The sequence below is a fragment of the Chlamydotis macqueenii genome, chromosome 4, assembly GCF_036417535.1.
Source record: "Chlamydotis macqueenii isolate bChlMac1 chromosome 4, bChlMac1.mat, whole genome shotgun sequence".
In the NCBI taxonomy this organism is placed as follows: Eukaryota; Metazoa; Chordata; class Aves; order Otidiformes; family Otididae; genus Chlamydotis; species Chlamydotis macqueenii.
The window spans coordinates 54313754-54339930 of NC_141559.1; the positions used below are offsets into that span (position 1 = coordinate 54313754).

At 39.0% G+C, this 26177-nt stretch overlaps 1 long non-coding RNA gene across 1 annotated transcript; it reads left to right on the forward strand.

The window, feature by feature from the left end:
• Positions 1 to 8846: 8846 nt before the first annotated feature.
• Positions 8847 to 22013, forward strand: LOC147600991 (uncharacterized). Its single transcript, XR_015258583.1, has 3 exons — positions 8847 to 8955; positions 19976 to 20077; positions 21926 to 22013. It is a non-coding gene; the product is annotated as an uncharacterized LOC147600991 (long non-coding RNA).
• The last annotated feature ends 4164 nt before the right edge of the window (positions 22014 to 26177 follow it).

Genomic DNA, 26177 nt, shown 5'->3' on the forward strand with positions numbered 1-26177 from the left:
CAGGAGCAAAGCCGGCTGCCCAGGAGGGCTCTCTTGGCACGGCCAAGCGTGCCACAGGGCCCCACAGAGCAGAGAACACTAGTGTCGCTGCTCTGGGCCTGTGTAGCCTTCCCAGCCTATGCGAGGGTCCCAAGAAATGGCAGATGGGAGAGCAGTTTCTGTGGCTTTTCTTGTGAAAATACATCAGCAAACTTTTGAGTTTCTAATAGACAAGAAGTAACCATCGTTACTACCCTGTAAGAATAATAAAATTCTGCACTTTGATGGATGATCGTAGGTATTACTGAGAATTTGTTTCATGTCATTCATTTAAAAAAAAAAAAAGAACTGAAGAACTGCAAATTAAATTTACCAGAAGTGTTATTTACACTTAAGGATTGAAGTTGTCCAGCCAGTGGGTTCCTAAACTTGATATGTGCATCACCCCGAGAAAGCTGGTGGTAACTAACGTTATCATTGGCAGCAGTGAGAAGGGTTATGAGAAGTTTCGCTGGGGATTGTGGCCTGCTAGTAGACTAACACTGCTTCGACAGTCTAGCTTCACACTCCGAAACCAAGTTATGAACCTAAATTATCATGCATTCTTGCTAAAGTATAATAACTTTGCACATATATTACTTAATATTTTTTTTTAAATAGCCACTTCTATAGTGGCTTTCAGTTAGTAAAATTAATAGCTGCTTTTAGTTCAACAAATCCCAGTGAGGCATTTTCCTTTTCTATCTTGCAAGCATTTTTATAGATGAAGACTGCCATCTACTGTTTTTACATTCCAATTTTCATGATATTTTTTTTAATTGTCTAGTAAATATTAGTATAAGTACTGGTAGTTCTTCCTCAAACTAATCTAATTTTCAGATTCAGAAAAACAGTTAGTTCCTGATTTCATTTTTTTCTTGCTTTGTCTCAAATTATAAACCCTTGTGCAACGTGTTTGTTACTCAAGTTTCCCAAATCTGATACTGAGGAACATAAAACTGAGAAAATGTGATTTAATGTTATCTTACTGAATAAAGTTTAGCACAGAAGCCTTTCTAGCTCTGAAATCACATTAGATGACCTTGAGCTAAAGGGTTACTCAAAGTATTTTTAAAAGTAATAGAAAGTAATGCACTTACTTAAAATATTCCAAACACTTATTTTTATTATTACTTTTTAATTAGGCAGCACTTGCAAGAATGGAAATGTCTTCAGAGGCTCCAAAAGTATGGGGAGCTAAGAGAAATTTGTGGAGAGCAGTATATAAAGGAAGTTACAAATGGTCCAGAGGATGTTTAGGTTATAGTTTGTCTTTATTGGTCAAGGTAATTACTTTCTTGTTTACGATGTTGAATACTTACATACAGAGAATTGAACTAATTATTATGAACTGCTAATTAAAAAGCAATACCAAGAAAAATTAAATACAATAGACTAATGAAATAGCAATTGTTTGGAGGCAATGGAATCATAGAGCATGGGACCTCCTTGATTTATTAATTCACTTTCTGAGAGTTAATCACTTCACTTTTGTTCAATTATATAAAAAAAATATTTTGTTATGTATGCTTATGACCATGGACTGAACCTCGCTGAGAAAGTGGTGTCCACTCTCTGTACTAAGGGAAGTTCCTTTGCAGACTCTTTTCGCAGCATGAGTGCTCTAACAGGACTATTCTACCTTTATTTCCCCTTTGACTCGAAAAAATCAAAAGCCCCATAGGAAAAATCTCAGTTATAAAAATTGAGGAATGCTAGGGAATTTGTTAATTTATTCCCCAATAAATTCTCTAATGTTAATATGCGACATTTTAAAAATTCTTGCAGAAGTTACAACAGGATGCAGCAGAAATGTCAAAGGACTCCCATGATTAGTTCAGCATATGTTGGTGGAGGAGAAGCTCAACATGAGCCGGCAGTGCACCCTTGTGGCCCAGAGGGCCAACCGTATCCTGGGCTGCATCAAGAGGAGCGTGGCCAGCAGGTCGAGGGAGGTGATTCTGCCCCTCTACTCTGCCCTGGTGAGACCCCACCTGGAGAACTGTGTCCAGTTCTGGAGCCCCCAACACAAGAAGGACATGGACCAGTTGGAGAGGGTCCAGAGGAGGGCCACAAAGACAATAAGAGGGCTGGAGCACCTTTGCTATGAGGACAGGCTGAGAGAGCTGGGGCTGTTCAGCCTGGAGAAGAGGAGGCTCCGGGGAGACCTGATAGCAGCCTTCCAGTACCTGAAGGGGGCCTACAAGAAAGATGGGGAGAGGCTGTTCAATAGGGCCTGTTGTGATAGGATGAGGGGTAATGGTTTTAAAATAGAGGGAGGTAGATTTAGATTGGAAATTAGGAAACAATTTTTTACAATGCGAGTTGTAGAACACTGGAACAGGTTGCCCAGGGAGGTGGCGGAAGCCCCATCCCTGGAAACATTCAAGGCTAGGCTGGATGAGGCTCTGAGCAACCTGATCTAGTTGGGGATGTCCCTGCTCCTTGCAGGGGAGTTGGACTAGATGACCTTTGAAGGTCCCTTCCAACGCTAACTATTCTATGATTCTAACTCTATTAGATATTTTTCAAAGACACTGCGAGTTAGTATGGAATGTATAACACATTTTTTAGATTCAGACCAGCTTTCTCTTTTCCTTCTTTTTAAGCCTGTTTGGAGAAATCTTCTTTAATTCTTCTCAGTTGTTAGGAATTGAGTATTATTTCCAGAAGCAATAGGAATAGGTCAATCAAATGAAATTTTTCAAATTACAATAATTTAAATTTACAGATCTGAGTAAAGAAAATAGAAGGCTTTCTTGCTTGTAATTGTTTTTGTTCACTGGAGAACCACTTCTGTACTTTATCATCGCATAAATACGAGTCTGTGAGGAAACACAAGATTCCTTAGGAATGAATATGAGATCTTTGAAGTCTCTTACCGCTAGTAATAAATTCTGCTCTTCCAAAACTGCCAAACTGTCTTTGGCCACGAGAGGGTACTGCTGGAACCCCTCGAGGGTCCATAGGCTGAATCAGCTTCCTGAACTTCCACGTTACAACGAAGATTCTAACTTCTAAAAAGTTAATGGGCCGGAGGGGAACAAAAATCTCCCTTTTTTGTCGTGTAGGTTTGTTTTTTTAAAAAAAACCCTCAGATTTACATGGTGATTGTATGGCAAATAGTAGCTATGAAAGTAATGAACAGGCCTATGGTGGCAATAGGACTATACAAAGGTTTCCCTGACGTTGCTTAGATTTTACAGAAAGAAGGAAGAAGTAATTAAATGTTAAACTGAAAGACAGTTCAAACAAATGAGTAAAATGTATATTACACATTTTAAAATCTCATTTAAACTCTACAAAAATAGACAAAATGAGCTTTAAAATCTTAAGAGGAGAACAAAATTGAGGCACAATGCTTGAAGTGTCTGGTAGCTTTACTGACATATTTTATAGACTGTGCCTAGTAATGTGTTTTTACTTGGACAGTTCTTTAAATCACCATGATCTTAGAAGCAAAATAAAATTTGTGGTGCAACTCTTAGAGCAAACTAAAGTAGAAGCAGGCTATATGAAGAGGGACATTTACTCTTCAAAGACTTTGTTTTTAATAACTTTAGTTATTTTACAAATAATTTACACCAGAAGTGTCATCCTACTTATTTTTTTTCTAGCATCCCAATGTGTTTACTGGTTAACAGACATCTCAGTCTGCCAGACGGAAAGTTTCCAGACATCAAGTTTCTCAAAGCCATTGTAAACAGCTGCTTTCAGAATTATTATGACAGATGTTTACCCACAATACTTGTCCATAAAAATGGCGAAATAAAAGGCAGGTTCATTAGAGTAGTTGAATGTGGGGGTATCTATCTTAAAGTAGCAGGTATGAGAAATATTTTTAAATAATTCACTTGATAGAAAAAATTATGGTTTTGCAAGCATTAGATCTAACTATCATTGTTCAAAGGTGGAATGTTGGATATCTGGAGAATCAAGGACACTTAGTGAACAATCCAGACCGAATGGAGTTGTTATGTTTGTGAGCAGCAGGCTTCAAGGACATCACGGATGCCGCCTGTGAGAAAGTGATGAAGCAACCTTGAGAGGAGGAGGAAAGGCTGGTATACATGACTGAAAGCAGAAAGCAAAGCAGGATGCAGGTGGAGAGGAGTGTGTGCGTGAACAAAGAGACTTAACGAGTCATATTTTAGCTAAGAGCGCGTGCATGATATAGTTAGCCAATTAGTAAAGAGCTTGTGCATGACAGGGAATTAGAAGCGCTATATTAACCGGGATGTATCAACAATAAAGTGGCATTTTCTTGATCATATTGGTTGTGTGCAGTGTCCGTGACTTCTGTGTCAACAGTGGAAAAGGTTTAATATTTTTGTAGAAAAAAAGCAAAGAATTTTTGTAATTCTGTGTTAAGAATATTGGATAAGCATGGATATTTTGAAATTTCATGGTTGGCTATTTTACCAAGATAAAAGTTGGCTCATCACAAGGACAAGTCTATTTTTTGTTGTTGAGATGAGTTTGGTCTTTAATAGAAGTCCTTTTCCTCTTCAGTGAGAATTTATTGCAATTATCAGAATAAATTGACATTTGTTTTTATAGAGCTTGAATGGAAACTAGCAAAAGTTGGAGCAACAGAAACAGACTTAGAGGAAACCCCAAAAAAGGACATTGTGACTATGATGACACTGTCAGTGTGGAGTAGTTCCGCTCATCAAAACACCAACACAAAAAGCAGTGATGTGATTAAACCATGTATTACAAAAAAAGAAAAAAAAAAAAAAACAAGCTTTTGTTTCACTTGTATATATTTTTTTTTAATTTGTGGATGAAAATTGATGTAGTAAATTAAAGCCATGCTTACCTTTGGATATATAGAGATGGCTCTCGCTGACACTGAGAGTCTGGATTCTCCATTTCACAGAAACTCTGCTTAAATGGAATGGCAAGGTGAGGGTATTAGCTGGTGGGCTCTAATCCATACTTTCTTCCTCCTTTTATCCAGCATGGGTGCAAGATACTCCTTTAATTCTCAGTGAAATGACTCTAGTGGAACTCTGCTTTGCTAAAAACTTTCTCAGTCCCTCCAACTGAAAAGCTGACCCAAAGATAATGATACGTATAGCGATATAAGATCAGGATTTAGCCCCAAATCCATTGACTAATAGTTCCGTTAGTTTGACAGGCGTTCAAGAATTTTCTCCAGTGTCAAGGATAATCTTCCTGCTATTTTACAATACTGACAAGTTGGATCAGATGTTCCCTCCTAACAAAAATAAGTATATCCTTAACAAAACAGTTTACAATTCTGCAGATAAGCAGAACTATATGAGTGAATTAAGAGACCATGCTTCTGATTCAGCATTTTTATTTATTATGAATAGTGAACCAAGTTGTATAGTATTAATATAATTTTTCCAGTGACTCATCATAAAAAAAAAAAATCCTAATGTGCTAATGAAGATTAAATTGTATACAGTTGACATAGTCTACAGCATCCAGATGCAGAAAGAAAAATGAAACAGAAACAGTTCACTTAATATTTGGCACATACATACCTAAGAAGAAAAAAAAATTAATATTAGTAATTTTTTTCACCCACTAGGATACAGCTGTGCTATTAGTAGATGCATACTTGTAGATGCTACTCCTAGAAACTTGTATTTTGCAGATTCAAAGGGATAACTAGTAGATGCATTTCAGAAATAATGGCTTATCTGCCACTTCAGACTAGTAGTTTTAAATGCGAATAGGCCATCAGTGACTCTAGATATGATTCCACAGACGCATGAGGAGAATATCAGTGTTGGCTGCTATAAAAGAAGTACTACCAACCCCTTCCTCTTAGCAATGAGCCTCCCTTCTGCTACCGTGAGGTACACGAGCACAAAACAAGTGTACAAGGGCCAGTTTTGTCACATTGGAATCTGGCCTAATCTAGTCCCATCATTCAGTAATTCACAGAATATTTGCTGCTTATAATTTGGCAACGTCTGAAAATTGTTGGCTCTCACGGAACCTTTGTGGGTGAAACAAAACTATCACTACACACCAGAGCAAACTCACATTGACAGTAAGAGTCAGAAAAATAGTATTTCTAGGTGGAGAATTGTTTCATAAAACCACCACACCATTTCTAAGCTTTCTGTCCCGTTCCTTCAGGAGTCTTTAAAAAAATTACCTTGATTAGGCCATAACCTTGGCAGATAATGCAAGTGTGCGTGACCTCCACCACTGCGTTGCCTGTTTTGATTTTGTCAAATCCCCAAATGTGAGATATGTGAGCCACAAAGATTAATGCGCTCCTGCAACATTGCATTAGGTAGAGGTTGCTCTCCCATACACGCAGGGTGTCAAGCGAGACACTACAGTACCTCTGTTTTGTTTTTTTTCTTAAGAATTGCTACTGGCTACTAAAGATCTTGTGGCAAGTTTGTTACATACAGCTTGGTGCTATTTTTAGCCTTCTGGTTTCTTGGCCTTGTTCTGGTTCTGGTAATTACGCACTTTTGTTGAAAATATTCCTATGTTTTCTCATGGATTTTACATTCCTGCTGTATCCTATTACCTTTATGATATTTCATTACAGCAGCATTATCCTTTGCGTGAGTAATAAAATGATTAGTTTTGTTTATACCACATTTTCCTCAATTGAAAGCTAGAAATAGAGTATTACGATTCAGTAAGTAACCAAAGTATTTTTACTATAGCTTTTAAAATTCTTCCAGTGGAAAAAATGAGCTCATAGTTAGCTCTGGTTCCTGTCCCCACACTATCTTTGCATAAGGTTTTGGTCATAAGGTGAATCAAATGGGGAAACTGATATACCTGAAAAGTAATCCAGAAAGAAAAAAACATGAGATCCAGGAGCCAAGGCAAGTTCCTGACTTCATCCAGACACAAACACTAACTAAGCTTCTATAGATACAAGTTTGTAATTACACTTTTATTTTACTGTTGTATTACTGTTTAGGAGATCAACTGAAAGATAAACATCCTTGTAACTGAGAAAGAAAACTGGGAATATTTACATGCTATTACTACTGAGCAATGTTTTATTTTACAGAAAACAGTCCACTCCTATGTTCTGCTGCATGCACAACAGGTTTGCGCTAACATAATCAGTGCACGTTTAAGCATATCCCAGTCCTGCAGTACACAGTACGGCTGGGATCCGTTACAGTTGTCCAGAAAGACTGTGCAGTATCAGTTAGTCATGTTGCTGATTAACTCTGATACTGTTTGTATTTATTAGCTGGCCTGTTTCACAACTTTCTCTGCAAAGTCAATAAAACAGGTACATCTTACAGTTTTTATAAGCTTTACCAAGACACAAACACAAGAATACCAACTTTTATCATCAGAGCTAGTCCTGCAAACTCCTGCTACAGCAGTGTTCTCCTATGAACGCTGAAATGATGTATTTGCTGAACAGATCTACACCACATCACTGCGTAGTCTGCCTAACAAAAATACCTCAACCCCATACAGGGCACCTCAGTTTATCAAGTTCACAATTACTCTCACAGCCACACAAAACACTCCCAAACTGCAAAGACTTGCAAATGAGAAGAACAGACTGAAACCGCTGCTTTTCAGTCAGAAAGCAGGAAACTTACTTGTTTTGAGCCTTCCAACAGTTTGGTGGGTCCAAAAAATCTCTATGACCCCAACAGTCAGCACTAGTACTCTACAATACAGACTGCACAAACTGTGCAATACTAATACAGTATTTCAGAAGTTACAGGATTTTATTAGGTGTTGAGATTTTATTTAAACTCTAGGGTAATTTCTTATTTTTAACGTTAGGGAAGAGTATTTTATTAAAACTGATATCAAAAGCATTGTTCATAGACAAAATGACTGAGATGGTCAAGACTGTTCTCAGCCACTCCGTTAAGTTTTACCAGTCTATGCACATCGATAAAAGAAACCACCGCCAGACCTGGCTGCTTATATCCTTGAATAACTTGTGGCGGCACCCCTGTTCCCAGAGAGCATCCGAGATACCGCTTATTCCCCTCTGGGAACGAACGTACGACCGGGTACTGCCTCACACGTCCAGGCGCTGCCCGTAAGCGGCTTTGTACCGGGTTTACCGTTTCAGTAGGGACGCGCCTCCGTTCAGCAGAACCCTTCCCGAGGGCCCGGCTCCGGGCTCTGCGCCCGCCTCGCCAAACCCCGGAGCCCCACGCCGGGCAGCGGCGGCAGACCCTCGGGCCGCCGGGCCACTCCGGCTGCGCGGCAAGGCGGCACCGCTCACCGCCTCCCACGCCGTCCGGAGGCGCAGCGCGGCCGGGCATCTTTCCCGTTCCCCGGCCCCCCACCTGGCAGCCCAGCTACCGTCGGCCTAGCGGCCGGACGAGCCCTGACGCTCCGAGCCGCAGACGTGGCGCTGCTGAGTCGGGCTTCCCCGGCCCCGAAGCACCCGGACACGACCCCGCGGGAGCACCGCCCTCCGCCGCCGCAAGGCCCACGCCCCGCTCGGTAGCGCGGCCGCCGCCATTTCCTCCTCGGGCGGAGCGGAGCAGAACGGAGCGGGGTGAGGCGAGGCGAGGTGAGCCGAGGTCAGGGAGGCGCGGCGCCTACTGCGCCTGCGCAAGCGCCCCCCTGCCCAGCCCCTCACAGCCCAGCCACCTCCCAGGCGGGCGGGCGCGCACGCGTAGAAGGGAGCTTGGAGAGCGGGGGATCACCTCCTCGGCCGCCGCCGCCGCGCCGCGCATGCGCGACGACGGCCCCGCGCGAGGGGCCGGGCTGCTGCGCCTTGCAGTGCGCCCTGGCGCACGCGCGGTGGCGCGAGGCGCCGCGGCTGCCGGCGGCGGGCTCGGCAGCGCAGGCGCGGTGGCGGGGGGGACTCCCGGGCCCGGCTGCTGGTGCTGCCGCTGGAGGAGGCTGTGCGCCGGCGGCGGGCTCGGGGCTGCGGGCAGGGAGCAGCCGTCACCGGGAGAGGTCGGGCGGGCAGCGGCCGTGCGAGCCCGGGTAAGGAAGGCGCTGCCGTGCGGAGCGGGCGGCTCTGCCGGGCCCGGGTGCGGCGGGGTGGAGGGGGGGCGGGGGGGGGGAAGGCGAGGGACGCCGAGCGGAGGGGCGCCGTTAAAGTTTGACAGCGCCAGCGGGTCCCCCGCCGCCGGGGCAGCGGCGGGGCGCGGGGAGGGCAGCGGCTGCCCTTGGGCAGGGCACGGGCGGGGGCGGCCGCCGCCGGGGGCGGGGGGCGCTCGCGGGGCAACCGCTAGGCCCGGTGACCCACTTTGCTCCTGTCACAACTCCCGGGCACGTTTGGAGCCCTGCCCGCCTGGCCCGGCGCCCGCCCCGGCCGCTCCCGCCCAGGCTGCGCGCAGGCAGGGCGGGCGCGGGACTCCCCGGCATCCCCCGCCGGGCCGAATCGAGCCGCCGCCGGCCCCTCGGCGGTGGGGCTGGCAGAGCCGCGGGCAGCGCCTCCCCCGGGGCACGGCCGCCGCCGCTCCCCTCCGTGGGGCGGCTCGTCTCGCGGGTGCCGGAGGGGCTCGCCCGCCCCCGCCGCCCCACGCGCGAGGGAGCTTCTCCGCGGCGGCTCCGCGCGGCGCGGTGAGCGGAGGTGGGGGGGTGTTTACACGGCGGGCAGGCGGCTTGCGCGGGGGCCGCGGCCGTAGGTGCCCTCCCGACGGCTGGGCCGCGGCGGGGCCCCGGGCCCTCCCTGCGGCGGGACGGCTTTGCGGGGCCTCGGGCTGCGGGCGGTCCGAGGGTGCCGGCGTTCCTGCGGCACCGAGTTTCCCCGCGGCAGGTGACAGAAGCTGCGGGGTTGAGTTACGCACTTCGTGGGCTTTTTTTTTTTTTTTTCCTTTTTTTTTTTTTTTTTCCTCCCCCTCTGCTAACTTTATTGTAGTGCCTACGACATGTTCGTGCTTTTAAACCTGAGGACTTCTCAGTAGCCCCCGGTCCTCTCCCGGCTTCCGTGCATCCTTAAAATCAGTGTGTTAAATACTCGGTGTATGCATGTATGAAATATGACCAGTGAGGGACTGGAAATCCGTGGTGCTTCATTTTTTTGTTTCTGTTAAGGTAGATTTGGATTTTTGGTTGGCTTCACTTTCAGATTCCAGACCTGGATATAAATTCGAAATGTTTTGCTTTTTTTTTTTTTTCATGAGGAGAAGTGCTTGTAAACTAATCAAACATGTTTGTAGTAAAATTTTTATAAGGCCGTTGTTTTCATGTACATGTTCAAAGTTGACCTACTAACAGCCATAAGGAAAGTCAGATATAGTTGTAGCTGGGATATGAAGAGGCGGAGTGGCTGATCATAGATCCTGATCCTCTAAATCCTTCAAGTAAGTTTGGTGGGTTTTTTTTTGATGACATAGTTTGACAAACAGTGCTTTTGGTCGCAATGTTGACTTAAACAGGCCTGTCTGTTCCTTGCTCCCAGCTCTCACCTCTTTGCTGCCCCCCTCAGCTGTGCCAGCACTACGTTTCGTGAAACCCTGTCCCATAACTGGGGTGGGGAAATGATCCAGGTTAAAATTAACTACCTTTTTTTTTAATGTAGTTATATTTAACCTAGATCATTTCTCTGGGTGACAGGTGTGCCAGAAGGCAAGAGGATTGTTTAAGCAGATACTCTAGTGAAAGAAGTACTTGAGAAATGCACCTCAACTGTGGTAGTCCTGGCAAAGTTCAATATGAACAGTTGCAGTTGTTTCACACTGTTCGATCTTACAGGAATAAAATTGTTTTTGTCTACGAATATCTGTGGAGTTTGGACCTGTTGTTTGAAATTAGACAGTATTTGATTGTTGTAATAGAGAAATTCTACAGGATAAGTAACTGCAATGTTTCTGTTTAATAAACTATTGGTTTTCATTTGTCTCCATTTAGGATCCTTTCTCAAAAGTGTTAGAGATACTGCTTTTAGATTACCAAATATTACGTGTTTGAGTTAAGAGTTTTTTGGTTGAATGTGGGTGCTAGCATTTTTAAGATCTGAGAGTTTTGTTGGTAAGGCAAGAGTTATCTCTTCTTAAGAAGCAGTCCAGACAGGAAAAAAAATAACTCCTGGTTGATATTTAATAGTTTAAGATGTCATTCAGCCATGTCTTGTTTTTTATTTCTTCCGCTTCATGTCCTTATATGGAAAAGTTTAACACACACAGGTAAAATAAAAGGATGTGAGGAAAGCAGAGAGTGTTTGCTTTATTAATGCTCTGAGGACCCCATAAACTTTCTGTTGTAGCTAATTTTATACTTTTTGTACTCAGTAATTTAAAAACTCAGTGGTAATTACTTTAAAATTAATTTATTATGTTGGTTAATTATCTTGTTAGTATAGAATTTCACCCAAGTCATGAATCTTCATGGATGGGTTTTTCTTGCCAGGGAAATTGCTGCTTTTGAAAGCTTTGGGCTTTTGCTGTTTTTGTGGCCATATTCTAAATTTGTGCAAAAAGTTGAAGATAGAAATTAGTAGTGGAGAGATTGATCCCTACGCTCCCTACATGTTCTTTATATGAAATGTTTTTATCAACTTGAAATGTTGTGAATTTTTTTACTAAAAATAATAGGCTTGTGCTGAAAATAGTTGTGAATCAAGAATGCAGTTTTCTTCCCTAGGTAGTTTCATCATTTGAAAACAGCTCCTTTTTTAGCTATGCATCTCTTCAGGAGAGATATATAATTTGCTGTCTAAAGCCTCACGGCTTCAGCCTGATTTTGTAGACTGAGGAGTATTGATCATTCTCTTGGAACAAAAAATTAGTACTGTAATACAATTTTTAATACAAAATACACGATATTATTAGGAAGAAGTGTAATTACAGCTCAGGTGCCTTCCTTTTCAGCACGTTGTAATGAGTTAGTTTTTCTTGAGGCAAAGACTTTGGTAGATGTTTGAAGTCCAGAAAAATGCATTTTAGTGTTTCAACCTTTTAAAAGTAATAGTTGCCGAATGAACGCTAGAAATTTTAAAGGCCAGATGATAAAGTAGATCTGGAAATGTTTCTGAGGATAGATGGTGTTAGTAGATAGTTGCGTAGCAGAGGCAGTAGTGGTTGTTCCTGCAGTTCTTATCTTCTGTTTTATTTGTTTTGCAATGTATTTTTAACTTTTTAGTTAATTGAGCTGGTTCACCCTGTAGAAAGCTATACTGGCACCACTGAAGGGGTGGCACAAGAACAGGAGAGAGTCACCAGGCTGCTGGGAGAGCAGTAGCTTTTTTAAGGTAGCATTATCTCTGGAGGGGAGAAAAAGTACCTGCGAGACTACAGACAGTGGCCAAACCATTCAGCTGTCTTGCTTATCCTCTACTAATACTGAATTATTAGTAGTAGTTTTGGCATTATTATTTTGAATTTAGTGATCTTTCAGAATAGAAAGAGCTGTAGGAAGCACACCTTTGGTCATGCAACAGAGTCTGAAATTAAGTATTCCAGTGTCTCATTGTAACTCTGGCACAAGCAAATTTGGCTGTATCCATTGGAAGATAGCTCATTCACTTCTGTGGGTGGTCCACCTGGGGAAAACAACTTACTGTTGCAGTTGGTTATTTTGTTAACTCAGTTAATGGTGGTCTGTAATAATTTGAAACAGTTTGTTAGACAGGTGTCCCCTGTTCATTTGTTGCAGGAGTTAAAAATGTAAAGTGCAAAATCACAGAAGAGGAAGGAAAGTCATGGTTAATGCAGCTGTGTGCTGCCCTGAAGGACTGAATTCTCAACCTCTACTGCTGCCACAAAATTCCTTTGTAATGCAAAGGCCACTTTAATTTTGGCATAGCTCGTGCCTGAGTGTTTAATTTTATAGCCTTAATATTCTCCTACCATACTTTTTGTGTGTAATATAAATTCTTAATTATAGCTGCTTTCAGAATATATAATCATGTACATAAAAAGTTTTGGTGCTCTGCAGTTCTCATACTTGCTATTATGTGGAAGCAACAAGGCTGCATTGGTTCTCAGATTCTTTTAGCAGTTTAGCATTGCATGCTTTGGACTCTTTCCAGCTGTTGCATTTTGTCATTAAAATCACTGAACTAGTTTTCTTATTTGGCACTGATGTTCTGAGGAGCATTGTTGAGTATATTATAAAATCATCGTTAGTAGTATTAATATTTTATTAAATATAGATCCTTAAAAATTAGATATACCCTGTGAGATTCAAGACTAATAAGGACATATTTAGAGAGTGAATCTTATGAAGTTTAATAGATACATTGGGCATTCCTCATCTTCATGATAAAAATGTAGCCAAATTAGGCATAAATGTGGCTCGTTAAATACTTTTTCCTTTTTGATTATGTGTTTAATAATGTTAGAGTATATGAGAAAGCTTCAGTTTTGAAGCTAATACCACTTTAACTGTAGCAAAGACTGGTACCACAAGATAAATGGCTCTCAACTGTTATGGTTATGTTAAAACAGAAGAAAACAATTCCTGGAGTAAGACAAGTCCATTTAAAATGGATTTTAAAAATAAATATATGTGGCTTTGTTCTTCTATAGCAGTCCTTTTAGAGTTCCATTGAAAAGGATATTCACAGGTATCTTTGAGAAGGTTTTTGGTGTATGTTGTTTTAGTATATGGCCAGATCCATAAAATAATATTCAAGAGTCAAAAATGCAGTTTAGATGGATTTGGGTATCTAGCCTCAGATAAAATTGTAGCCATGTGTTGGCTAACTTTTACAGGTCTTTAGGTTTTCACTAGTAAAGCTTTCCAAGCACCCTGGAATTTTGTTCTCACTCAGGTCTTCCATACCCTTGTCACAACTGAGCATCTTGGCATCTAAATCTGTTTACTATTCATAAATTTGGCAATCTGTAAATTAGGCATTCACTTGTCGAAAGGCATGTTCAAACCACACCTCAGGCACACCTATGGGATTGGACTCAGACCAAAACCCTGTGGTGACTCTCCCTTTTGTTCAGAAACACAAAGAGGGGAGGAGGAAGAGATTTTGTTGATATCTCCTTAAAAAAAAAAAAAAAAACAAACAGCCAGCAAACCAACAAAACCCCAAACACTAAAAGTCCCCTTTTCCTTGTGTACAAGATGATTAAAGTTTAATTGGGTGAAATAGAGATACTAGTTGGGTGAAATAGAGATACACTTATTTTCTTGTAGAGAAAGGAGGAAAGTATCTGTTTTCTGGCCTGTGTTCCAAAACTATTTTGTGTTTTCTTCCACTTAAAATTTTAAATGCCGATAGGAACTGGAAACCAGGACTTGTCTTTCTCATTTGGATGCCCTTCTCCCTAGAGAGGCATGCATGCTGCTGGTTCTGCTCTGTCCAGCAAAGCTTTGCTTGTTATTTTTTATTCCATGTTCTGAAGACTGCCACTGAAATGAGAAGTTATGAGTTGATCCATCTTCCCAGTGAACGTGGAGCCTGCTGAGAGATTGCGGTTTGAATCTCTCCTGACAGAGTAGAGATTGGCTTTGAGACCTCTCTGTTCCAGGTTACTGTGCAGTAACCTCATGCTGCTGGACAAAATAAGAGCATGTATTTTTCCTTCTGCTGGCATGTTAAAAGGCTATATTCCTCCTGTTTTGATGGTAAAAGCTTAGCTATGTATGTCAAGGACAGGGATCAGAATTGTGAATACTAACATTACCTGTGTCCTATGCCTTCAGAGACAGGTGAAGATGAAGCATAACATCGTGTCCACTGGTCACCTTTGTGGTTCGCATCTCTACTAACTTTTTGAGAAATCTGACTGAGTGATGCAACTCCCCCTGGCTTTGGCACTTTAGAATTGTGGATCCTGTTGTATGAAATCCTCTCTTTTGTGCCCTGCTAATAATCTCTTTAAGTGAAGATTGTAGTTTAGGATAGTATTGCCTATTACAGCCAGAGCAGGCAGCAAAACTTAATTACTAACTCATCACATGGTAGTGATGTTGCTGGGGGACACTTAGAAGAGAAGGAGTACCTGGGAATGGGCTGATCATCCAGCATGATGTCTGAATTTCAAATGCTTTATAGTACTGTGTAGTATTGCTAACAAGGTTATCTACAAGAGTTTTTAGCTTGCATCTCTGCAAGTTTGTGAGTATCTTTGTTGCCTGCGGAAGGATGATCTCAGATCCTGTAAGCATCTTATCTGCTGAACTGGTAGATATCCAGGAAGTTCCAGCACCTTCTTTTAAATACCACTGGGGCAAGTGTTTGTGAACATAGAGGAGGCAGGCCTGTAACAAGTGGCTGTTGTAGGAGGGAGGAAGGATAATGTGTGAATTGCCTAACGTGTATTAGAAATCTTGAGGAAATACATATTTTTACATATTAAATTATGATCTTAGAGAATGAGAGTATGAGATACTAAACTGCCTAATAAAAAATATACTTCAAAATAAATTGTATTAATATAGCTAATTTCGTATTTCCAATTCTGAGAATGCTACTGCTGTTGTAAATAAAGCATAAGTCACGATTTTTACAGTTGACTTAAGTTTTTAATGACAGTAAATATTAGTTTCTGGCATTTAAGAACATTTGATATGTTTGTTGCTATTTCATTGCATGTTTAATGTAATGTTGGAGACTGGCTTTTGCATTTTGAGTTGTGGCTAATACTGACTTACACCTTGACAGAATAATGTTCCATCTATTTCGTGGCTGCTGGTGAGAACGTGGTCATGAATTTGGAGAGGGTAAATTCCTGCTGGTGTACTAAGACAGAAAGTTAGTAATTTTTCAACTTGTTAGAGATCTTGTTAGAGAAATGGCAAAGGTTTGGATTTTCATCAATCATCCAAAAACTTCCAGATATATTAGGGGAAAAACTATCTTGTTACATGGAGTGACTTTCCCAGTCCTTAGTCCCATAAAGGTATATTTGAAACCTACGTGTGAAGTTGTAAAAAGTCAAAGAAATCGGAAAATGTTTTGCCAAAATCTGCTTATTTCCTTTGGCTCGGTAAAGAACCAAGAAATTTGCTCCATTAAAAGCTGTAGGGAGTTGCCGTTTTTAAGCCTGATTTCCTAAGAAAATATGACTTATACTTTTTCCTTGTTTTCTCTCATTCTTTCCTTACATATTTGCCAGTAGCTTTTGAATTCATTGAGCAATTGCAACCGTGTTTGTAGGAGGGATAGAAATCTCATAGACTGTAATGCTCCTACAGGTTTGGGGAAAATAAGCGAACTGGATAGAGAGAAATGTGTCGCTACACTCTCTTACGAGAGAGATAATACAATGACAGTTTGCAAAAAAACCTGACCTGTTTTTTCCTATTTTTTTCAGTATGTGCTGGGTCTGGTTGGATAGAACAGGAGATGGTTGTATGTGCCAGTGGGGTTTGAGGAGACAGGCAGAATGTTGGGCTGTTTCAGAAGGGGATGGGGGCTGAGAATATTGTGGTGCATCAGAGGGACAACAGGAGGGGAAGCTGGCTTCTCATGGTGGGGGAGAGGAGAGTAGAGCTATCAGAACTGTGCTTTACTGCCCGCTGAAGAGCTCCCTTAATGATAAGCTGGTAGAAGATATTTTGATCATTAACTAGGGAATTATTGTCCTGATCAGAATTAGATGAGACTGTTTCACTGACTGCAGGGTTGCCTGACTCTTAGTTTGGTTTAGTATGTAAAATAAATCCTTCGGAAATTAAAAGAATAGCTTTAAGCTGTGATTAAATTAATGGTTTCCCATTGTTTCTGGGAAAAAAAAATGTTCTGGTGTATTTCTTTGAAAAGACTAGAACTTAGACCTCACTTTCAGTAATAAAGAAGAAAAGAAAGTATACCTTGAGTTTAAGAAATGGGACTTTTACATTTAAAAGCTATAGCAAATGAGTGCTTTTAATAGTGGAGAGATAAAACTTGAAAGGGTGCCATCTAAAGATTTCTGTTTAAACCAGTTACTGTATGAAATATGTCCATTAATAGTGAAAGAATAAGATTTTTCTTTCAGCATAAGAACAAAAGATAGTATTTCCCAAATGGGATTTCCTGAAAGCCCACTCCTCTGTAACATGGAGTTACTAGTTGAAAAGCAGAAGGAGCTGGATTTGTCTAGAGTGACATTTCTCTGGTTCTTTCCTATCTTACCTATATTTGTATTACCTATTAATTATTATGAACAGCAGACGTTATTTACCTTATTATGTTCAACTTGTAAGATTTTATCAAGTCCCAGTGGAGAATTGTAGCGTGTCCTGCTGATAGGTTTAGAGAAACTTCTCATAGACTTAGTAATGGTGAAAGTGAAGAAAACTTTATTAACCTACTACTTTCATTTCTAGAGAATTTCCTACTCAATAATGTCAGATAGACTTTTCAAGCCTTCCCTAACCAATATAATCTTTAAATTTTTTATAGTATTTTAATATAGTATTATAGTATTTTAATTCATTAATTTCAAGTATTAAAATACTTCAGTTTTAAGATATCAAAATGGACTGCAAAATAGTTACGTGACTTTGACTTTTGCTTATTTTAAAGTAGTTTTTGTAGTAACAACGAATACTCTAAAGGAAACCGGATTTTCCTCTGACTGTGGGTAGAAAAGCAAGTAGCAGCATGAATCACAGCTTCCAAGAACTGTCAGAATAGGAATGCAGATTCTCCTCCCCTCCCCCGCCACAGACTTTATTTGCTGTCAATTTTAATGTAGTAATAAAGTTTTTCTTACCATCTACAGCAGCAAGATTCATTATATGTAATCAAGCTACTACTAGCAGTTGTGTGACTGAGGGTGAAACTAGAGTGTGGAACTAGTATGGTAGTTCCAATGATAAGTCTCTAACATCTCAGTAATTCTGCTTAAAATATATTTTGTGAAAATGTTTTTGTTGCTAAAATACTGTACTTAATTTTTTTTTTTAAATTGGGGGTTTTTTTCCTTCTCAGAAGCATTAGTTAAACATTTTGTGTGACACTAAAGCTTTGCATGATGTTTCATAGATAATAAGGTACAGTTCCAGCCTTGAAGACTTGGTGATCTGAACTTCACTGACGTAGAAAATTAGGAGAATAACCTCAGAAAGGGAGACAAGGATTCAAATGAATGTGAGTCATAGTGAGTGAATTAAACAAGTTATTTTTTTTCTAAGAGCAGAATAAGATAGATCAGCAAGGAGGAAAATGAGAATACAGAAGCAAAAGACAGAATAAAGCAAGTCCAAATAGTATAGGGATTTGAAGGAAAAGAGAGAAAATATGTTATTTTGCAGGATCTGGAAAACGTAATACAATCAGAAGAATAGTCTGAATCAAGATGAAGAGTAGGTAGAAGGTGTTAGGAAATGAGGCAGGAAAAAGATAAGTAGAAGCTTACAGATTGTGTTGATGGTTTTGGCTTTTATGAGGAAAAAAAAGGTGAGACAGGAAAAGGATTTGGGAATGTGCCGGTTTGATCGGCTTGGCAGGAAAGTCAGGACAAAAATTCTAGTACTAGGAAATTTTGCAACCCCTTAAGAAATTTAGCTGTCAATTTAACTTGCTTTTGAAGTGAGTGGCAAAAGAACAGGCAGCTGTGCTTGAAAATTCAATCTTGGGCATTCATGTTGATCTGTCACTACCTCTTATTACACTCAGTTTTTGTGTAAACTGGAGGACTTTTTATGAGTTTCAGTGCAATTGAGGTGAGGCTATAGAAACCTCTAACATCAAAGGTAATTGAGGCACTACAACTCATAAGTCAAAAGGATCACAAACTTTTTTTTTCATTAGAATAACTGAAATTGCTTTTCAAAATTATTTTAGCTAAACTGGTACTACCTTTATATGGACAATTAAGTTTATAGTTGATTTATGTTCAGTTATGTTAATTTTCGTTTTGCTGGTGTAAGAAATGAAATATAACCTCATAAACTTGTATAGATTGTTTTTTAAAATGGCACCTGGACACTTTTGCTGCCTTATAGTTTGCAATTTCTTACCTGTATACTGGTATTTGATTCAAAACTTTGATTTCTAACCTTAGAATATTTCATTTTACTGTATAGAAAAGTAAGTAGCTGATAATGGTCTACCTTTCTTATCCCATCAGACTTGTCCAGTAGACCTTCTTCAAACGTTGACATTCTTCTTCCTCAGCTTGACAGCTGCTTCTTTCTATGTTGTATGTACTGGGGGACAAAGTGGTAAAGAACAGGAGTTTTGAAGATCCTTTTTTTTTCTTTTTCTTTCTTTTTTTTTTTTTTTTGTTATCTTATGTCAAAGGAAATCTGCCTATCCTTGCTTATGATGGAAGGAAATAGATTTATGCATACCTTAAAAAGGATACTTTGCCACGTAGGAGTGCTGAATAGAAAGTATCAATAGTGATAACTAGCAGTAGTTTACTCAGCAGGATTGTCAGCAGTAAGATTATATTACAAAATTGGTGTATGCATATTTAAAACACAGCACTGTATGTAGGAATACAGAATTTGTCATCTGTAGTAGCCAGGGAGCTATTCCTTTGTGGAATAAATAGTGTTTGTGTATAGAAATATCTATTTTATAGTTAGCTCCTGCTCAGTACAGCTTACTGAAATTAAGTTATGCTTGAGTCTTTCTTAAGCTGTTGTATGCCATGTTGTCTGAGAGTTTTAGACTATGTCCTGAGGTAGATCACATGTCCTATTTGAACTGTAGTACACACAGAGAGAGTTAAGATTGTATTGATTGTTTTCTTCCCAGAAATTTGCCTGGTGTATTATTGATGTTCTGCAAGGTCATAAAATACCCCAAAGCAATTGTAATATAATTATTGTAATATTAGTGTTTTGTAGGCAGTGTTAGAACTGTAACTTTCACGTTACCATTAGGCTGTTGCATTTGACTCTCAGATTTGGATTTCAGGCAGTGCCAGAGCTTCGTAAAAGGTGGTACACCATTCTGAAGTTCCCCTTCATGTATTTATACTTTGTTACTTTGAATAGAGGAGCTGAAAAGTGAAATTATGGACAGTTTAGGGATGGAAATAAAGTGACTGAAATGGCAGAACGCAAAAGAGAAAGCAGCAATGAAGGGCTCACCTCTAAAAGTTACTTTCAGTGGTTTCGTCTTTATAGAACTGTGGGGTTTTTTGTTGTTGTTTTTCAGAAGACCGTGCCAAAGAAGACTTTTGCTCAGATGACGTCACATTTGGATCACTAGTGCTATCCACCCACTTTTCAAGGCACAATGCATTTCTAGGTAATTTAAGTAAGTATGTAGATTTTATTACTACTAGAACAGTAACACTTTAAACAGAAGCATCTCTCGTTCAATCTCAGGCAAGGTAGACGTTCCACTTCAATTTGAGATTGAAATTAATGATGTGTGGGGGTAAGAGTAAACTTCAAATAAGCTTTCAGTCTGTACACTGGAGCATGGAATGAAACAATTGAACTAACTATACCTGAGCTGCCTTGGAAACTAGAAGGGAAAAAAGAACCTCATGATGGCACTGTTCCTAGCAATGTGTGCTAATGTGACCCTGTGGTTTCTGGAGACTGAATTAATATTTCTCCCAGGGATGCGTTGCAGTAAATTAACATATTTATTGCTGTACTCACAATTTTTTGGGGTGAGGTTTTTTTTTTGGTGGTTTTTTTTTTTTTTTTTTTCAGATGCTCTGTTAAAGTGGAGATGGACTTAATGTAAGAATATACAGAATATGTAGAAAGCAAAAATATGCATTTTAATAGGTTCAAGTAGCAACATCTCTATTTACATGTCATCTTACTCGTGAAAGGATTGCATCTCCCCACTTCCTTGATTAGACACTGTACTGTCCAGCTGAAGATGGGGCAGGAGGTGCAGATTTTCATCTTTGCAAGATTTGTCTTATTTTGCAGTGGGCTTACTGATTGCTTTGTACATCCATAGTCGCACAAAGAGAAACACATAACAGGCAGGGTAGTTTGTTTAAGATTTCTCGTCTGAGTGACAAAGGGGTTTTGATTTGGTGTATCATGAGGATCATGGCCATAGCCCCCTGTAGCCTTCATGTATGTGTTTATATGATTTTTCTTTGTAATAGATATCATTGTTAAACTTTTTCAGGTATTCCATTGTTTTTTTTGACTGGGTCAGAAAAATCCAAGAAACTGATCTGTTTAGGTAAATCAGACATTGTGCCAATCTTGCTGAAACAGGATTATTTTGTTTTGCTAGCAGAAAGCCTTCCTATATTCCTAGTGGCTTATCATGCGTTGGAGATGTTTGGTCATGAATGGAATTACAGGTAGCAGTGCTTGTAGTTAATGATGCTTGACACTTTCTGTTCTAAGACCCTGGTTTTAATTGCTTATAATTTAGCAAGACTTAAATCATTGAGCAGTAATTCTTTGTGTTATGTATCTGCTTCAGCTAAAACCTTACCAAAAGTCAGCCTATGTCTGAGAACGAGTTGAGGAGAAGGAACATACTGTTTTCTTGATTCAAAATGCAATCAAAATCTTACCACTGGAAAGATAAAGCACCTGCATATGTTACAGCAAGCACTCAAGGTTTTAGGAGAAAACTTAAATTATTATGCTGCATGAGCATGAGGACCTGCTTTGTTTTATTACAAGTTTGTGTCTTCTAGAGTGTACTTCTGCCTTATATACTGTCTCTCTGTGAGCTGTTTGCCTTTACATTTCCTTTACATTTTCATTAGTCCTTTGACTTGTGTTTCTTTCTTAGAGCTTTTTTTAACTTGTGCTGAAAATCCTCAGTTTAAAACTGTTCTTAAGTTACAGAACTTTTGTATTTAATTATATAAAAACATCTTTTTACATTTTTTTCTTAATGTTTTTCACAGAAGTGTGAAAGCAAATAAGAGAGAAATTTTTTTTCTTATTAAAACCAGAATTCCTTACAAAGTCTGAGTTTTGCTTTGAAGCCCAGATCCACACAGAAGGAAACTTCTGCAATGAAAAGGATTATCATTGTACTTATAATTTTCAATTTATGTACATGTGAAATCTTGTTATTTTGTGGGGTTTTTTTTGCTTTTCTTAAAAGACAATTTTTCTTTAGGAATTCCTTTAAAGAGATCTGTTTTTCTTTTCATCTAAATTTTAGCAAATGCAGAGTGAAGTCCATTCTTTCATTTGCAAAACTCTTCTGGAAAATTACTTGGATGTTATATATTGAGTGTTAGTGAAACTAGGTGAGTCTCTGAATATTTTTATTATTCTAAACAACTAGTGTGTTAATTGTGTGTGACAAAATCCTGTTTATAACTTACAATGCCAAGAGAAACTCTGGCATTTAACCTAAAATCTAGAAGATTAAATTATTATATAAACAAATTATGTAGCTCAGGAAGGGGGGAAAAAGGCAAAGATTAAGCAATTTATTCCTAGCTTTACTGGTAAGGTAAAAAGCTGTGTATATGCTGAATATATTTTTATCTAGTGTTTCTACAAGGAAATTCTTCCATAACATTGCTTGATTAATTTTCCTTAGTGTTTCTGTCATGGTGTTCCTGTGGCTGTTCTCTGAGATAGTGTTTAGAACCAGGCTAATTTCAGTCTTGTAGTAGACTAATATTCCTGTGTCATTAATCTGCTTTTTCTCAATTCACGTAGTTGCTTAGCACTGGATTTAGAGATCAATTTGAATGATTGAAGCAAACACATGCTTATCTTCAGCCATTTTAAATTTTGTTTGAGCTAGAGCAAGTTAAATCACAGCAGTAGTGCTTACATGCCTTTCTCAGTCTACACCATCTGCATTTCCAGATAAAAAAACAACGGTAACAGCTCTGTCTGAAAGTTCAGAGATGCCAGAATCTTCAATTTTCTCTTGCTATATTGAGTAGCACAGGTAATATAAGGATGGATGAGGGAAATAAATGAGCAAAAAATCTGAAAGAAATAAGAAAGAAAGAAGAAAAAAAATAATATAAAAGGAAAAAAAAATAGGACATAAAAGATGGAGTGAAGAAATGAAGCAAAGAGAAATGAAGCCAAAGTGGTAGAGGTATCCAGTTTTAGTCTTCTGCTGAATTCTGAAATAGAGGATGTATTTTTTTTTAATTGTAGTGAGAAGTTAAGAATAAAAGCTTAACAGAATTTTTCTAGAGTCTTTTAGTGCCCTCAAGTATTCTGTTTTGTGAGATGACACCTGCTTTGGTTAGTCTGGTTTGGAAAAGTAGGATACAACTCCAGGGTATGCATTACCGTTTTGATTTGGATTGTTAATACTGTTTTGGAGAAAATCTCTCAATTATCTTCCCTTACCACATACTTGCTCAGGGTGTTCGAACTGCATTCCTGTCCCAGAAAAGTAGTTTTTACGTTCTGCTACACAGGCGAAGTGCTCTTCTATCTCTACTGGGGACATACAGGTCTGAATCAACTCTTAAATCCCTAGAAAACTTTGAATGGCCTGTGTGATGGTGATGTTTGTTTCTGGAGACCAGGTGAAATCTAAACCAAAATAAACTCTCTTGAACAGCTAGCATAGGAGTGCCAGCACCAGCTGCTTTGATCTAGTGATCCATTTCTGCTGCTCCAGATTACTTGCTAATGGAGACATAGCCAAAATTGTTCACTTTGGTTATAGGTCAGTAGATGAGAGCAATGAACACTTGTGTTGCATATCTATTTCACAAATCCAGTTATATCTTTAGATACTAGTATTTACAACTTTCAAAGTGCCACAAATATTCTTTGCAACTTCAGTTAATACAAACTGTCAAGGAAATAGATAAATACTACAAATTGCAGTGAATCAAATGGCTGAATCATAACTGCCTTCTGAAAGTTGAATTCTTTAATTGTCTGATTTTATTCCCTGTTTATATTCTTGAATTGTTAACAATAGGAATCTTCTGATTTATTTCATTTAATAATTTTTACATGGAATTCATAAATTTGAGGCTGTAGATGCCAGTTGTTAAGGTTTTGAAAATCTAAGTAATATTTAATTGCCAGTGTTAACTCATTTTATCTTGCAGTAACAGTTACAAGAGTTCTTCCCATCTGCCTCATGTAATTTTAAGTTCAGAGATTCCTCAGAATTTTGCACTTCCCGTTAGTGTAATATCTTAAGCCAATTATTAGGACTAAACTCAGTTATATTTCATGTTTATTAAATCTTTCCAGAATCTAGGCCTTAGCTTTCAGCATTTTTTCCAGAAAATTTCCAAGATTCAAGTAAGATTTCTGTTGACAGGGACATTTAAAACAACAGTCTTTCAGTATAATAGTTATAAAATAAAAATCTAAAGCTATAGCTGCAGAAGTATGAGCAGCATTTTGGAGAACTTTAGGTTTTTTTTTTTATTAAAGCCAGTGATTTTTTTCAAACTAAGTTATTTACAGTATTATTTAAATTGTTTTTATTCAGTTTATTCACTCATGTTGTAACTCGCATAAACATATTATGAAAGTTAGCATGTTTTATTCTCCCAGGCTTAAGCATCTCACAATTCAATTTGTATAATCCTTTCTAAAAGAGTGATTATTATAGCCGTGTGTGTGTGTAGCACTTCAGCTAGCAAAAAGCCAATCCATTAAATAAAAATTAAAATTCAGTACTATTAGCTGCTTCATGTAGCAGCTCTGGGAGGAGGTCTCATTGAGGCAGATACAAGCCTCAATTTAAAATGAAAAAAAAAAAAAGTTGAGAGTCAAAACATGAGAACTGTAAGCAAGCACATTATGAAGAGTCCTCATTATTTTAAGTAATCTTGTCTTATGAATATTGCACTGTTCTGTTGAAGTGTGCATTTCATTCTCACTCTATTTGCGTATTTGTTAATGTGTTAGGCGTAACTAAACTCTTTGAAGCCTTAATATATATTTAAATACAGTACAGCGGTTTTCATTAGCCTGTTAACATGTGACCTCAACATATAATTTATATTAGTTTCAGGATTTCCTGTGAATATTGATAGCTTTTGGAATCTCATTCCTTGATACCAGTGTTAAATAGACACCTAGCGAGATCCTAGGTCATTGAAACCGTATTCACAATGTTCTGTGCAGAAGAGAATTGCCATTTAAAATAAAATTTTATTATATTTTTACTTTTTGTTATCTGATATATTAATTGAAAATTGAAATAGCTGTAATGCTTTTATAAATACTTTCTTAATGTAACTTTTCAGGACTTAATGCTGGATGATCTAAGTCAGGTTCTGTTAATAAAGTAGGAAAAGAGCCTGTATGGGATGGATTTGATTTAAAATATTAGTTGTGTAAAATACATCAAGTGCAACTTGATTTTTCACTAGGTCCTACTTGCTAGTTGAGATGGCAGTCTTTTAAGCAGTGCTAATTTTAGCATCTTCAGTGATGACCTGGAAGGGAAGGTTCTAAATGTTTGCAAATAAAATACGATGATACTAATTTGGGAGGTGTTAAGAACTTGAGAGTGCAGAGAAGGCTTTGACGGGCAAGAGGTAAGCATACCAAGACGTGTTTTGGTGGATAGAAATAATGTGGTCTGATCATTCTATGAAAGAAAAGCTTGAGAAGTGGTAAAAGAGAAGAAGAAAAAAGATGAGGAAACAAGTTTAGTCATGCAAATGTAGTGAGTATGGTCCCAAGTAGTTGATATAATTTTGTGCTGAGTATTGTAGTGGTAAAAGGGACTAATAGTTCTCACATAAATAACTTCGAGGACTCATTTGAAACTTTTTAAAGTTTGTATGGAAGTATCAGGATAGAATCTGGACTTCCGAAAATAAAAAAAAAAGGAGCTGAATCTGTGACCTATTTTTTCCCCATACCTAATCTTGAAAATTCTTATCTTAAATATGGTAGCAGCAAAGTTTAAAAAAGCTCGGCTTAGAAATTCTTCAGTTATATTGTGTTGTATGTCTTTCAGTCAATATCATGATCTTAAAATATTTTTGAAAGAGCTATGGGAATGGGAAATAATTGTCAAAATTTTTGCTATGACTGTTGAGTTAGTCTGCAAGATCCCGAAAGCCTTCGTTAAAAAATTCCTAATGCTTGAAGAGTAATATTGTCGTAATAATTAATCAACTTAATTTACAATTAAATTCGCTGGACCCAGCATTTTGGAGATCATACTCATCTATGGGAACAAGGAAATTGTTGGCTCCTTCTCTGGTGATTCTCAGAAGGTGAATTCAGTAGGTTTTCTTGACTCACTTAGCACAAGCTCTGAAAGTTTCTGCTCATGTCAGCAGCAAGCCACAGAGGAGGAGTGTATGCTGCTGCTGCTCAGGAGAATCAAGAAAGAAGCAACTTTGAGCAACTTTGCTATCTAGATAAATTGACAGTGTTTTAGAAACACAGAATGTTAAAAACCAGTTGATTAAATGTTACAGTGCTACTTCAAACTATAGTTTTTC